Source organism: Tenrec ecaudatus, chromosome 3 (assembly GCF_050624435.1).
Source record: "Tenrec ecaudatus isolate mTenEca1 chromosome 3, mTenEca1.hap1, whole genome shotgun sequence".
NCBI classification, from domain to species: domain Eukaryota; kingdom Metazoa; phylum Chordata; class Mammalia; order Afrosoricida; family Tenrecidae; genus Tenrec; species Tenrec ecaudatus.
Window position 1 is genome coordinate 49,411,801 of NC_134532.1, and position 9,011 is coordinate 49,420,811.

The following is a 9,011-nucleotide window of genomic DNA, read 5'->3' on the forward strand; positions in this document are numbered from 1 at the left end:
GAACAATTAGTTCTTATGACGTGGCCCTGATCAGTATGTGCCCTTTTGAAGGAAACACAGAAGGTATGGGTGCTACAGCAAAGTGTGGTGAAGGAATGAGATGGTATCTGACTCTCGGAAAGAATGGTGTCGGAGACTGCGTGGCTTCCGAGGGCCTGCAGGCGTGTGCTCGCCGCGCACCGGGCCTTCCATGTCATCTTTCCCCGTTGGAACTGGACGGGCAAGCAGGGCAGGCAGCATGCCTAAAGCACCCAAGGGAAAGAGTGGCGGTCAGGAGAAAAAAGTCACCCATCCGTATAGTAGAAAAGCCGCTCAGATCACCAGCCAGTCCCACAAACAAGAGAAAAAGCAAAAAAATGAAGAATGAGAAGGCCTTGCATCTCAACATTATTGGTGAAAAACTACAGTGGTTTCGAAATCATCTTGATGTCAAAAAAGTAGAATATTCAAAGAAAGACGCTTGTGCATGGATTAAAAGCTATTTAAATAGATTCAGCAGTGAGTTGGAGCAGATTGAGTTACATAACAGCATCAAAGACAGGCAAGGCCGGTGACACGTTTCCCGGGAGATGGTTATCAAGCAGACGATGGAGCGGGAGCGACAGCAATATGAGGACTATGGCCTTGAGGTTCCCGACATTGTAGATGCAGCTAATCTGAAAACACTTAGGGAATGGGATTTTGATCTGAAGAAATTGCCAAACATTAAGATGAGGAAATCTGTAAAAATGATACAATTCCCAAGAAATGCAAGAAGAAAAACTTTACAACTGTAGGCAAAGTCTTAGAGGAATTGGAACTAAAAGATGAATCCAGCAGCTCTGACGAGGAAATTACTCCAGTGACCTAATGGACGGTACTTGAGCTGTGAACACATTTGAGAGCATCAAGCTACACTTGTTCATTGTGGTAAATCAACAAGTGGTCATTCTCTTATGTGACCAGCGTTCTATGTGCAGCTTTAAAACAGGTAGAATTTTTATTTAACATTATAAGGAAAAAGGAAGACTGCTTTATAGTTTGTATTAATTTGTTAAAATGTAGTGACCAAAAAATCCTTTTAACCTGAATTTGGAGGGGCAGGAGTTAATTTGAATGAAGACAGAAAACAGTTTCTTTTCCCCTCATGTTTATGTAGGACTGCCTAACTGGGTAGTAGTAGGTTTTAACGTCACACAGTGAGCAATCCAAAGCGTCTTGTTTCATGATCAGGTCCTCACTGATGCCTTTCACGATTTTGTCTTCTAGCAATACTCTTCACCTACTCCCCTCTTAAAAATTAACCTTAATTTTTTTAACATAAGATAATATGTGTCATGGAATTCATAGTAGACTCATGGACTGTATACTATTCTTATTTAATTTATCATCTGAGGCAGAGATAACTGGTAGCAATGGAACAGTCTCATAGTTAATCTGATTTTTATTTGAAAATGACTTCATGTTAGCACCTTTTATGTTATATAGCTCCTGCTTTCTCATGAAAAATGATGTCTGTTTTGTGTGGAACCATAACTAAGATTATAGTACCAATTGTTTTACTGATGTGACCCCTTTTTCCCTCTTCAAGAAACATGTTAAATTAACATATGTGTATAAGCCGAGTTTTTCAACACATTTTAAATGCAGTTTTTGTGGTAAAATTAGGTGCCTTGGTTGATACTTGGGTCGGCTTATACTCGAGTATATAAGGTATTTGACTTAATATTTCAAGCATTGAAAAACAGTGTGTTAAATTGTTATTATTCACAAACCTTGTTACACATAGCATATAATTTAGTCTATTTTGTAAAAAAAAACTATGGAAGTACATTTGAATATTTTCAAGAAAAAATACTTGTGTTACATGTTAACTAGATGTCAACCAAGTCTTAACAGGCTATTTAAAATGTTAAAACATTTTCTTATGAAAATTAAAAAGTATATTTCTTTTAAAAAAAAGAATGATGTCTGGGGTCTTAAGCTTTGTTTTTAAACATGCAGTCATCTAAGTGTAACGTCAACTAAGCCCACATGGAAGAAGAACACCAACATGCTGGTCCAAGGATTGTCAATAGTAACATTCAAATCTGTAGGAGAGAATTGTATCAGACTTTAATTTTTTTAACTCTGATTTTCAGAAGGCTATGTATGACAGTTGAAGGCCACATACATTTGCAGGTTCTACACAAGGAATAAGCTTCTGGTGATTTCTCTCTGACCATAGTTAAGGGATGGGAATAACCTGGTCATCAGACAGAGTATTAGAGAGATGATTATAGCAGATTGAAATAAAAAATCTGACTTGAAAGTTAAAAACTTGATATTTGATCGACCTTTTGATACTTTGACCTTAATCTTGTTTTTTAATACTTTCTGGTTTTGGTTTTCAAACTGAGTTTCTTACTTTGTTGTTGTTATTGTTGGTAGCCTTCTTGACTCTGTTCTGGATCTTTCTATATATATTTGGTATATAGAACCCAGTGTGGGTGACTCTGTAGAAACTATAACTACATTATGGGTTCCTGTTGGGAGATAATATGGAGTTGCTATCAAGAAATACAAGCAAAAACAAAAAATAAAACCCAAAAAAGAAATATAAACAAAAGGAAAATGTTTGAAACTGATAGTCATTTACATGACACGATACAACTATTGAGTGATGTGATGTCTGGATTATTTCTCAAAATGGTTTGAGGAAAAAGAAAGAATCAGAACGTTCCAAGACTCCTGCAGGCATATTTTAAAATCCTCAAGGTAACATCTTTGCTTTTCAACACTTTCAAGCGGTCTTTTGAAGCAGATTTATCCAATGTCATTGTTCACTTGATCTCTTGACTTCTGCCTACATGGGCACTTATTGTGCATGCAAGCAAGATGAAATTATTGACAATCCCAATATGTTCTAAAATTCTCATTATGTTATGTATTGGTCCAGTCACCTAAAAATTTCTTTCTACCGACCCAAATGGGAAGAGAATGACTTTCTGTTTGTGAAAGCCTTACATGTGTTGTATTTATTTCTTTCATAATGAGCATGTGTAACAGAAGGCATGTGAGTCTACTTTTGGGGTGAACTGGGTGTAATCTATATTGAATATTGAAGATATGGATTTAATTGCTCTATTCAATATAAACAGGGCAAACAGATTTGGTGAACTGTTCACTCTCTATCTCTTTTACAGCCCAGTATCTATTCAGGGCCCTCATTGTGTTTAAATATCTTACCTATATGCAGAGGTTCATTATCTGTATCAATTGCTGGGGTCATAATTCTCTGTAGTGTAGCAATTATGTAATAATGTCAGTTTTAGAGTCTGGTCGAGTAGTGTGCTCAATGCGTCTATTAATCAAGAGATGGTGGCTTTGAACTCACCAGGTTTCCAATTGAGAAAGATGAGAAGTTTGCTCCCATAAAGACATATTTTAATTTTTACCAAAGTACCTGATACTTCCTCTTGAGTGGAAATGGAATGGTCCACATGTACTTTATAGGAGAAAGGTGTGGTTTTCTAATCCCAGAAAGAATGACAGCCATAGAAACTCACAGGGTCAGTCCTACCTTGTCCTAAATAGTTATTAGTCTGCTCTGATGCAATAGCAGTGAGAGTATTTTTACTGTTATTCTGGATTATGGTATATAACACAAACATTTTCAGTTGCCTGCAGGGATGTGGGTGATTTTTTTGTTTTCCTGATAATAGGGTATGCAATAGGGCCAGTAGTTTGGGGATCCTATTATGGACAGCATTGAGGGAACTAGGGAGCAATTCTAGTCTGTCCAATGATTGGCTATGAGGGGGATAGTACACAGTGTTACTGGGTTTGGTTTATTTTCTGTTTATGATATAAAATGGCACTCTGAAGGATCAGTTGTGATGGTATCATGTGTGAAGACATTCCATGGTAAAGGGATTCAGGCTGTTTGGTAAACCCTTTACTCCATAAGCTTTCTGAGATAAAGGTAAAGGGGTTTTCCTGAGGAATAGCTGCACAACCTTTCATCTCTCAAAGCATTATAGAGAATTGAAAAGAGATATGTAGGATCTGACTACAGCAAGAAAGGAGACCTGGATCAGAGTTCTTCTGTGGACCAGCAGTCCCTAGACAGTGAACCTCCTAGATCCAAGGTAATGTTGAAGCACACATACACATACACATACACATACACATACACAGTGCTGTCTAAAGCAAGTTAATCCCACAGATATTCCAAGCAGACAAGGACCTTGCCCCAGAAGCAACAGAATAAGAGAGGCTTAACCTATGGCTGATAGGATATGTAACATAAGCCACACAATTATACCCACCTAATTTATAAGTAAATACACTTTAAACGGAATCCCCCCCACCCTCAATTACTGATGGTTCCTTCAAAACACACTTAAAAACTAAGAAAATGTGCTGGACTCTTCTTCAGAGATCAATACTCATAACACATCTGGTTGGATGCTATTTCTGGAAGGGTATTGCCCATCCCTCCTTCCCTTTCACATTATTCAATGTTATGGAAATCACTTGGGTTTATGGAACAGTGGGTTTTTTGTAATGGGTTAGGTTCTTTATCAACTTGGCTTGGCCAGGATTCTCAGAAGGTTAGCGATTATGATAATGTCAGCCTAGGTGACAAGTAATGCCATCACATCCACGAAGAGATTTTCTGTCAGCAGCCAGAAGTGGGAGGTGTTATCCTGTTGGGCGTGGTTTCCCCCAGTATAAATGGAAGTGCATTCTCTCTGTAAGCTCTGCAGCTTTTGGCCAGGTCCAGGACCTCACCACACTTGTGGATCTCTAGCCTTGAGACAGCATCTTGCCATATTTCCTACATAACTTGGATTCATCCTTCTGCATAGCCTGGGAGGAAGCAGCCTACCATCCCACGTTCCCATCTTGGATTCCTCTGGCACTCCCCTACTTGAGTCAAGAGAGTGGTCCAGACTGAAATCTGAGCCTTGACAGCACCTACAACTGTGAATTGAAAAGGTGAATAGTGTGACTAAAATTTTACCTAAACATTTCTGACACGGTGTAAGGGTGGCGAGATGGGACTAAAAGTGAGGCTTTCTTCTTTTTTAAAGGGCACAGTCTCTGAAACTCATGGGGAAGCATTGATTCAATAACATTGAGTGACTAATGGTGCTGGGGCCAAGATTTCAGAGGATGGAGGTCACCCACCCACTTGGCCCTTCCTGAGGTCTGAGCAGATGCAGCTTACCCTTCATGGGTCAGGATTCCTTTTGGAGCAGATTCGTCAGAATGAGCACCGGGACCCACTCAGAATCTTGGAGCTTGCCATCCAGAGTTATGTTGCAGCATGAGGCTTCATCCATTGCCTCTCTGGAGCGGCTGTCCATAGAATTCTCCCACCGTTGTTCATGGCAGCTGTTGCCTGGAGATAGAGGGAGACAGTGAAAGTCATGGTGGAGTCCTGGCCCTTCATCTCGCTGCCCCCGGTTGTTCTAGTGACAATCTCACAGGACATCTTTTGCTTGTGAAAGACAGTTGTCTTCATATTCTAAGTTTCCAGACCTTTTCAAGAACATTTGATAATTGGTTGTTTTTAGTTTACAGTGGCTCATGTTTGTCTGAAAATTGTGCCTCAGTGTTTTCAAAGGTTATTTTTTTCAAAAGTCAGTCACCAGTCCTATCTGTTAAAGTGTCTCTGAGGAGAAAGGAACCATCTTCTCAGTTAGCTGCTAAACATTAGAACTCTTTGTGTTATTAGGGGTTCCAAGTTTAATTTCACAATTATTCAAGAGGGAAATTGACACATTGTGATATATTTATTTTGGAGGTTATAAAGAATTTTTTAAATTATGGTAAATTCTTTCTTTTAAGCTTCTTGGGTTTGCATTTGTATTGTTTCACTTTCTAGTAAAAATCTCTGACATTTAAGGTAAAGGCATTGCTTTTAGATGCTGTTGTTGGTGTTGCTGAGATGACTGCAAGGTGTGACATAAGTTTGGATCAACTACAAGTCCGGGGAGATAACATAGAGCTAAATAAGAGACTGTCATAGTATTTTCATATTAGAATAGAGGCATCTAACCTACTAAGAATTGTGTAGGGAGATTTGCATTCTGGTGGTGAGAATAATTCTTTCATATAATTCATGAATTCTATTTATGAATTATAAAATGTCTGTCATTGACAAGATGTTTTAGGCTGTTCATGTTGTTAAAAGATGTGGAATTGGTCCAGAATCCTACATACCCTCATCACTGACTCATAGTTCGCCTATATGAAAATTGAGGAAATACTGGAAAATCCATGGATATCCTAAAAATTGTAATGTTGAAACGAAATGCTGCAGTTATCATGTCACTCTATCTTAATGAGTTGGTTAGACTAAGAAAGTGTTTATACTACACTGCTTTAAAATCTTTGATGTAATCATTCAAATTGTTAATTTGGTCTTCAAATATCCAATTCTTTATAGGTAATTGTCTTCCTTGCAAAATGCTGACAGAGACCTGCTCTGATCTGCCTTGCAAGATGTTGATCTTAATTACAAGATGCAGGGGGAAGACCTGCCCAGATCTTCCTTGAAAGATATCGATTATCTGACAGAAGACCTGCCAAAAGCCTTTCTTGCAAGATGTTACTAAGCTTCCTTGCAAGATGCTGGGAAAACATTCTCTTATCTGTCTTTCAGGATGATGCTGATACTCTTCAAAAGGTGCTGATAGAAGACCTGGTCTGAGCTTCACTGATCTTTTTTGGAAGATGCTGATAGAAGACTGCTCTGATCTTCCTGGCAAGATGTTGCTGATCTTCCTTCCAAATTGTGAGAGGAGACCTGTTCTGATATGTCTTGCAAGATTTTGCTGAACTTCCTTACAAGAAATTGATTAAGACCTGCAATGATCTTACTTACAAGATATCGCTGGTCTTCCTTAAAAGGTACTTATAGAAGACTTGCTCTTGTCTTCCTTGTCAAGATGTCGCTGATATGCTTTGCAATATAGAACACCTGCAATGACCTCCTGGCAAGATGCTGCTGATCTTTTTCCAAGATGCTGTTAGAAGATCTGCTCTGGTCATTCTTGCAAAGATGTGGAAGATATTCCTTGGAAGATGCTGTGAGGAGACCAGCTCTGATCTTTGTTACAAGATCATTAATTTTAAAATCAGATTTTTATATTGAAGAATGTTATTTAAAAATACTGGCCAATTAACGTGTTATGCAAGTCCAATTGTTAACTGTGTGTGTGTGTGTGTGTGTGTGTGTGTGTGTGTGTGTCTGAGTGTATGGTGTAAACCTGAGTAAGACGGAGGAGTCATGACCAGGCAGAGCATAACCGACAGCAGATACAAACTCAGGCAGTCCAAAGAAAAATAACAAAATCCCATGGTAGGCAACACAGACCAATAATACATGTGTGTGTGTTATTGTATGCTCTAAACCTGAGTAAGGCAGATGACGAGTTAGGGCCTAACAGACAGGGAGACACAGAAAGTCAGGTAGTGAAAAAGAAAATACATAGCCAAATCTGATGGTAGGCACAAAATGCTGATAATACACACCAAAAAGCAGCTGCTGCATGAGATGACCTGCAAAACTACTTCACACAGTACCCTTTCTGAAAAATGTTCACAGCACCACTCCCTAAACCACAGATGATAGGATCTTCCTTGTGAGATGGGATCAATCTGATGTGCCCTTCCTTGAAAACGCCACTGATCTTCCCTGCAAAATGCTGATAGACCTTCTCTGATCTGCCTTACAAAATTGCTGATCTATCTATCAAGATCCTGGGTGAACACCTGCCCAGATTTTCCTTGAAAGATGCCATCAATCTGACATGCAAGTTGGTGACAGATGACCTACTATGGTGTTCCCTGTAAGAGGTCACTAATCTCCCTTGCAAGATGCTGGGAGAATCTGCTCTGAATTCTATTTCAAGATGTCGCTGGTATTTCTTTTTTTTTTTTAAACAATTTATTGGGGCTGATACAATTCTTTTCACAGTTCATACATATACATACATCAATTGTATAAAGCACATCTGTACAGTCTTTGCCCTAATCATTTTTTTCTCTTTTCTTCTTTTACATTTTATTAGGGACTCCAACAACTCTTACCACAATCCATACATATACATACATCAATTGGATAAAGCACATCCATACATTCCCTGCCCCAATCATTCTCAAGGCATTTGCTCTCCACTTAAGCCCCTTGCATCAGGTCCTCTTTTTTTCCCCCCCTCCCTCCCCTTTCCCCCCTCCCTCATATGCCCTTGGTAATTTATACCTCGTTATTTTGTCATATCTTGCCCTATTCGGGGTCTCCCTTCCCCCCTTCTCTGCTGTCCCTCTCCCAGGGAAGAGGTCACATGTGGCTCCTTGTAATCAGTTCCCCCTTTCCAACCCACTCACCCTCCACTCTCCCAGCATCGTCCCTCACGCCCTTGGTCCTGAAGGTATCATCCACCCTGGATTCTTAATGGTGCTGAGAGAAGGCTCACTCTGGCCTTCCCTGATCTGCCCTGCAAGATGGTGATAGAAGACCTGCCATGATCTTCGTGGCAAGTTGCTGAAGTTCTTCCCTGCATGTTGCCAGAGAAGAACTGCTCTGATCTCCCTTGCAAGATATCCCTGGTGGCCCTTCACAGGTGCTGAGAGAAGACCTGCTCTGATCTTCCTTTCAAGATGCTTCCGTAAGCCTTGAAAGATGCTGATGGAAGACCTGGTGATCTGCGATGCGAGATTTTGCGTGTCTTCTTACCAAGAGGCTGATACAATACTTGCTCTGATCTTTCTTGCAATATATGCCTGGCCTTCTGATTTGCCATGCAAGATATTGCTGATCTTCCTTGCAAGATGCTGGTACAAGACCTGCTCTGATCTTCCTTGCAAGTAATCCCTGGTCTTCCATTAGCGGTGCTGAAGGAAGACCCGCTCTGATCTGTCTGGCAAAATTTTGCTGGTGTGCCTTGAAAGATGCTGACAGAAGACCTGCTCTGACCAGCCATGCAAGATGTCGCCGATCTAACTTGGAACACGCTGATACATGACCTGGTGTGCTA

General features: G+C 39.9%; 1 pseudogene; it reads left to right on the forward strand.

Moving 5' to 3' along the window:
* Nucleotides 1-238: 238 nt before the first annotated feature.
* Nucleotides 239-850, forward strand: LOC142443395 (translation machinery-associated protein 16 pseudogene; annotated as a pseudogene).
* Nucleotides 851-9,011: the final 8,161 nt, after the last annotated feature.